At 36.8% G+C, this 7,402-nt stretch overlaps 1 protein-coding gene across 2 annotated transcripts in view; it reads left to right on the top strand.

Annotated features, from left to right (window-relative positions):
• The first annotated feature begins 5,565 nt into the window (after window positions 1-5,565).
• SLC5A7 (solute carrier family 5 member 7) overlaps window positions 5,566-7,402 on the top strand; it is an 80,736-nt gene continuing 78,899 nt past the window's right edge. The window contains exon 1 of one of the 2 annotated variants that reach the window (XM_077482625.1): window positions 5,566-6,124. The gene's annotated coding sequence lies outside the window, so the exon portion shown is untranslated. Of the gene's footprint in view, window positions 6,125-6,408; window positions 6,778-7,402 lie in introns of those variants that run through there. The other variant, XM_077482624.1, reaches the window with a different exon arrangement.

Raw genomic sequence — 7,402 nt, 5'->3', positions numbered from 1 at the left:
GCCTACACGCTATTACATATGCGTAATAAATGAAAAGGACATCTCCACTGACCCCCGATAATTGGGAACCCCAAATTTATACCAGGCCTTTCAACCACATGCTTTTTGACTCTATGGGAGACTGAGTGAACTATTGCATCACAGTTTGGGATGAGAGATAGATGGCCTACTATGAAGTAGCTGCCTAATCCCAGGGGCCCCTATCATTCTGAAATGCAACTCAATTATATTATTTTCTTCAGACTATACCAGACCCGCAGGCATATACTAGACAAGTGACTAAATTTGAGGAGCATTGCTCGGGAACAGAACCATTGTCTCATGTCCTCTCAGACATGTATAAATTACTTAACTCCCCTAGGGAGCAACCAGAACTGGCCTGTGTGTTAAAATGGAGTACAGATCTGCATTGCACATTTACTGATTTACAAATTCAAAATATGATTGAGCTTTCTTATAAATCTTCAATCTGTACCAAAATACAGGAAACTAATTATAAGATATTTACAAGATGGTATATGACACCTAGTCGACTTCATGCTATCTTTCCAGATGCGTCAGAGCATTGCTGGCAATGTGGTACAGATAAAGGGACGATTTTGCATATATTTTGGATGTGTCCTAAGTTTACTTCTTTCTGTGCATGGTTCAAACGATTGCCCAGAAATGTACTAATCTTTAAATTCTGAATGACCCGGCTTTTTTTTAATTACATATTACCACTATTCCAACGAAAACATATAAAAAAATCTGTCCTATGTCATTTACTAAACGCAGCTAAATCCTGTATACCTTTGATGTGGAAACAGCAGAATCCTCCAGCCACAGCATTATGGCTGAGGAAGGAGGAAGATGTTAGAAAGATGGAGGACCTGATATTGACAGCAACTGATAGGCAGGAGATATATAAAAAGACATGGACCTCTTGGGATTTGTTCATTAATTCAGAAGAGAGTAGTTCCCACGAATATGAGTCTGAGTTAAGAGATATGATGGATGTACGACATCAGATGTGATACCAAGCGCCATTTTTGGAATCCTTCCTCTATTTATTTATTCATTTGTTTTTATTTTTTTATTTTTTTCCCCTTCCCTCCCCTTTAAAACTTCTCTCCCCCCCCCCTCCCTTTTCCCTCCCCCCCTTTTTTTTGTTATCTCCTCTTGTCCTTTATTTAGATTTGTTTTTTAAGTTAAAGTATACTGAATGAAGCAGAGGTGCTTTGTCACATAAGGTGATAAGAAGCAGGAACTTAGATTACTGTAGCAGTGAGATAGGGAGATACTTCGATTTTTGAGTTCTTGTATGTATAAATCGAATATATGTTAAGTTTCTTTTGTTATATATGCTTATTTTAGGAGACTATGATCTCCCATTCTGTAAACACTGTTACAGTATGTATATGCAATTTGTTTCTGAAAAAAAAAATGAATAGAATCATATTTGAAAAAAAAAATTGCACACAGCTGTAATGTATTGCCAGATCCCAGCAATACACATACAAAAATAATTTAACCCCCCCCCCCAGTCTGGTATGGATATTAAGGTGAACTCCACCTCCACCAAAATGTCTTTAAAAATGGTGTGGGGGGTCCCCCCCCCAAAATCCATACCAGACCCACAGAGCCTATACACTATATTATATATTGTACACTGTGCTATATACCCTGCACTGTATTATATATACTACACTGAGTGCACTATATACTCTGAACTGCAGTATATATACCATACCGACTGCACTATATACTCTGCTGAAAAATTAGGCCTTAGGTGTTGATGGTGGCAGAACACGGTAACCCCTCACAGTTACTCTTGTTGGGCACAGAAATGGTCCCTGCTGTTAAATATTATTTCAAAAATTGTATTTACATGCCCCTGTTAAACAGGGGCAGAAACATTGGGCCTTAGGTGTTGGCGGTGCCAGAACACAGTAACCCCTCACAGTTACTCTTGTTGGGTGCATTTTAGATGCTGCTTGTCCTCTTTTATTGGCCTGTGAGCATCTGCCTCTTCTTGGAAGCCTTCCGGACATGGGTATTTGTTATTTAACACTGCACTACACTGTATTATATACTGTATACACCACCTGAAGTGTATTTGAAACTGTACACACTGTAATATATACTGTGTACACCGCCTGCACTGTATTAGAAACTGTACACCTGAGTACAGAGTACATATCAAATACACTGCCTGTACTGACTAAATATAGTTTACACTGTATATATAGGCTATAGTGTGTATATATATATATATATATATATATATATATATATATATATATATATATATATTAGTCAGACTGTATATATATGTATATATATATATATATATATATATATATATATATATATATATATATATATATCTCAAATACACTTCCACTAACTAACTAACCTGCCTGCCTAATCTAGCTCAATCTCTCTATCTCCGTCCACTATAACACACTATACAGCGCTGTGTAAGCAGCCTTATATAGTGTGGGGCGTGGACTTAGTCCCCCTGAGCTATGATTGGGCCGAAGGCACCCTGCCTTTGGCCAATAATGGCTCTCATTGAGGAGCATGCTGTGATTGGCCAAAGCATGCAGATCAGGTGTATGCTTTGGCCAATCATCATACAGCAATGCACTGCGGTCTTGCAGTACATTATGGGGTGCTCAAATTTGCTGCGAATGCCCCATAAAATTCACTGTTCAACGAACGGGCGAACACCTGATGTTCGACTCAAGCTCAAAGCTCATCCATAGTAGCAAACTGAGCCCTGCTCTATCTAACTCCACTCCAACATACTGCAAAAGCTTTCTATGGGAAGTTACCTTCTATAATGTGGGGTGGGACTATGAGCACAGATTGGGGAAAGTCATCGTCACTTTGTTCAATCAGGGCTCTGACAGCGTTAATTGGCGAAGCCTTGCACCTGACCAGAGGTCAGGTGCAAGGCTTCATCCAATTAGGTCCCTGGAATGCACTGTGAAGCGTGCAGTGCATTGTGAGGCGCTCTGTGTTTTTTTTTTTGCTTTCTGTGCCCCCACTATGTAGATTTATCCTTTCTCTTTGTTCTGTTAACCATTTTTATTGAGACAGAAAGTAAACAAGCCACAGCAGAAGAGAGTCTTTGCATTTGGTGATAATAGAAATTAAAGATTTTATACAGCTCATATTTTCAAGAATATTCACTATCTTCAATATCAATAGGTAAACTAAGGTACAAAGTTGGCATGGTTGCCTATACATAAGAACAATATAAAATTAAGAGACACAGATAACTGCACAGTTTGTAGAAAAATATGTTGTTAGAATATGATGCATGTAAAGGGAAAATAAATAGTTCAAAAACAATTTAGTGCTTTATTAGAAGCTCTTATTATTACATTATGGGGTCTGTTTATGTAAGTTGGTATAATATCTTTAAATAAGCATTTACAGTATTAACTAAATAGTAGCGCTAAACAGTATAAATAAATAAACTCAGTGACAAGTGATAGTGATCAACACTAATACATAAATAAACAATTAATAATAAACTTTGTGCAAATTTAGTCCATACATAAGACTGGATTGTCTTAAACAAGGAAAGCTAAATATAAGCATTTACAGTATAAACTAAAGTAAATAGTAGTGCTAAACAGTATAAATGAATAAACCCAGTGACAGGTGCTAATGACCAACACTAATACATAAATAAATAATTAATAATAAAGTTTGTGCAAAAATAGTCCATACATGAGACTGGATTGTCTCAAACAAGGAAAGCTGAATATATCCTGATGTGAAATCTTAAAAACTTTCACCACACCGCATGCACATAGTGTTTCCATCCCCCTTTGGTTAAACACTCACCGAATGGTAATGCCTTGCGCTCTCATGCTCGGCAAAACAGTATCAACCATTACTGGGTTTAATATCCACCAATTTCCAGACGTGACACCCGATATTATGGACTCTCCATATATAGTGAAACAAAGTGCTCCAATAGTGCAGTATCGTTTTAACAAGTTTATTCTATTAAAACAGCAATCCCATGAGTAAGTTGTTACATCGGGATGTGGCTGTACGGCAACCAGTTTTTTTACATTTAAAGCTATACCGTAAGTGAGGCTCAGAGGATCATGATCGTTCAGCGGTGAGACTCAGTTCACCTATGCTATGTCCGCTGAGACCACATTACACCAGTACTTGCTGCTGCAAGTCGATGCCTCTAGGCTTCATTGATTTAAGCTTATGTGAATGCAATGTTTGAAGCTGTTTTAATAGAATAAACTTTTTACAACGATACTGCACTACAGGCATACCCCACTTTTAAGTACACAATGGGGTTTATTTACTAAAGCTGGAAAGTGCAAAATCAGGCTCTCTTCTGCATAGAAACCAATGAGCTTCTAACCCCAGCTTGTTAAATTAAGCTTTGGTAATAAAACTTGGAAGCTCATTGGTTTCTATGTAAAAGTGAGCCTCATTTTGCACTTTCCAGCTTTAGTAAATAAACCCCATTGTGTACTTAAAAGTGCGGTATGCCTGTATTAGAGCACTTTGTTTCATTATATATGGAGAGTCCATGATATTGGGCGTCATGTCTGGATATCGGTGGATATTTAACCCTGTAGGGGTTGATGCTGTTTTGCCGAGAGTGCAAGGCTTCACCATTCGGTGAGTGTTTAACCAAAGGGGAGTGGAAACACTGAGTGCACGCAGTGTGGTGAAAGTTTTGAAGATTTCACATCAGGATATATTCAGCTTTCCTTGTTTGAGACAATCCAGTCTCGTGTATGGACTATTTTTGCACAAACTTTACTATTAATTCTTTATTTATGTATTAGTGTTGATCACTATCACCTGTCACTGGGTTTATTTATTTATACTGCTTAGCGCTACTATTTACTTTAGTTTATACCGTAAATGCTTATTTATATTTATTGTATTTATAGTAGCAGCTGTTACACATTTAGATTACTTTTGGCGCAGTGGTGGTACTTGAAGAGTGGGTGTACGAATCTTTTTGGACCAGTTTTTGTGGTATAATACTTTATTTATTTTTAATATGTTTTGCTACAAAATGTTATACACACATTAACCTGCTGATAAAATATTGTCATGAAAAAGTCTGAATATCTGCATAAAAACTGCAGTGAAATTATACACATTTAGGGTGAAATTAGTGTGGAAAATGTTTGATGCAAAAAATTCAGAGAGGTGTTTATAGATTAATGACATTTATGTACAAATGACATTTCACTAGATTGTATAAGTTTAGTCATGCCTTAAGCTTATTTTCTATCAAGGGCTGGCATGTACCATCAATCCACGAATGTTCCATTTTTAATTTATCCATAAACAATTGAATGCATTAAACATGTCCTGGATAAACTGGAAGTAAAAAAATATTTGACTCCAAATAGGACAATTTTCAAATGGCATGGGCTTGTTAGCACTTTTCCATTGCTAAGTTAATAAGTGACATCTCCCAGTTTGTACATGGCAATTCTGGCTACAAGATCTGTTGATCTCTTCCTCTAGTTCATTTTATTACAGCATGCAATCAATCAGTCACTTGTATAAAGCAGCTGAGTCTCAAAAGTGCATCCACAGAAGAACCATTCAGAGAAGACCATCCGCTTATCAATCAGTTAAATGACTCAAGAGGTGGGGAGATTCTGCAGTGCGTCATCTAAAGAAGATTCATTAAAAGTCATGCAGAAGTGGACGTACATTTCCTGAGGTGTGCCAGAGTTATTTTAAGCTTATGACGATACTCTTCTCTATTTTCATCACATTGTTTTTTTTTATTTTTATTGCCCCTGTCCTATATGCACCCCCTCCCCCAAAACTATTAATTTATTCCACTGCAATTCCAAATAGCACCTTCTGACGTCCATTATGGATGCTCTGACGAACTAAGGTACAGCTTTAAAAGACATTTCTTTTATTAAAACCAAAACCCTTGCAAGCGAGTTCCAGTTATCAGTAGCATGTCCAGTAAGCAAAAGCACAGATGGTAATCTTTGTCTAACTATTCTCAAATATTCACCAAAAGGTGAACTAAGGACTTTGAGGAAGGTCAAGAAGATACCCAAGACCAAGAATCATTTTGCTTGAGGAACAGTTGTATGTCAAAGCTCCACAGGTAAGAAAGCAGACTTGGACAATTCTTAAATAGTGGGAGTGACTCGGTTCATACAACATTTTGTCAGTAAGCAGTAACAGACTAAATGTATCTATATATTCTTGTAAAGCATGGGATACCCTAGGTCATATGACTTTGCCTGTTTCTACTATGAAATGGATAGAATATCATTATTCTAGCTCCCATCCCCTTAATTAACTAGATGCTTTGCTTAAGTGACTTCCACTTAAGAGAACAGCACCCAGGACAGTTCCAATGCCAAAACCCAATCAGTATAACAACGATGCTGACTTTAGGCATTCCCATAAGATTTTAAAACCATTTCATGCTGCATTTGTGCATGTTTGTTTCTGCATTTATAAGATAAAATCAGAAAGAATTGCATTTTTGCTCTGGGCCCTTGACAGCATGAGTTGACAGAGTGAAGCTGTCTGCAGCTCATAGGGGGTGGATTTCTTGTTTTACTTCACTGAGAAGTGGATTGTGGAGCAGAGAAGCAGCAGGGGGATTGTGTGCTTGCCTGTGAAAGCAGGGTGTGTACAATGAGAGGGAGAGCAGGGAAATAGCACAGCCTTGTGACTCTGAGGCTGCAGGTGGATGATGTTGCTTTCAAGAGCCCTTTAACCAACTGTATGAGAAAACCTATGCGTGATGTAAGTACTCTATTAATGCATTATCTACTGTTTTTCTATTCATTTCCGTCATCTTTAAATTAAAATGATAGGTTAAACTTTTATAGGGGCATCTACCACAATCTAAATACAAAAGCAAAATAGTTAGCTATTCCAGGATACAAATAATGATTCTCTTGAAATGTTATATATGTTTAGATTTTTAATTATCCATATAATGTTAGAAATTGATCTTACAAAATGATCATTGTAAATTCTAGTCTTTGATCAAACAAAATTCTTCTCCAAACAGAAATAAATTAGTACTGAGTGGAAATAGAAAAAATCATATAGTTATCCACATGTATTTCTATGGAATTTAAAATACATAAAACAGCTTGTCCTATTAATTTGAATGAAGTGATATGCAAACCGCAGTTAAAATATTGGTCCCTGCTGATACACACTATTAAAGGGGATAGGATTTATTTTGCTTATGAATGAATGATAGAGAAAAATCATATCAGTCAAGCAGGGCATTTGTCTACAGGTCTGTGGCTACAGGTGACTGACTTGTTGATATTCATCAGTGACATTTGAGAAAAGCAATTAAAGGAACAAATTTCTTTTTTTTTGTGTTTTATATCTGTGTTTTTTTTTGTTTGCA

The sequence above is a fragment of the Lithobates pipiens genome, unplaced genomic scaffold, assembly GCF_037356315.1.
Source record: "Lithobates pipiens isolate NorthernLeopardFrog02 unplaced genomic scaffold, aLitPip1_a1.2 Scaffold_16, whole genome shotgun sequence".
Classification (NCBI taxonomy): domain Eukaryota; kingdom Metazoa; phylum Chordata; class Amphibia; order Anura; family Ranidae; genus Lithobates; species Lithobates pipiens.
The sequence above is the reverse complement of the archived record's forward strand: the minus strand, read 5'-3'. Positions and strand labels throughout refer to the sequence as shown.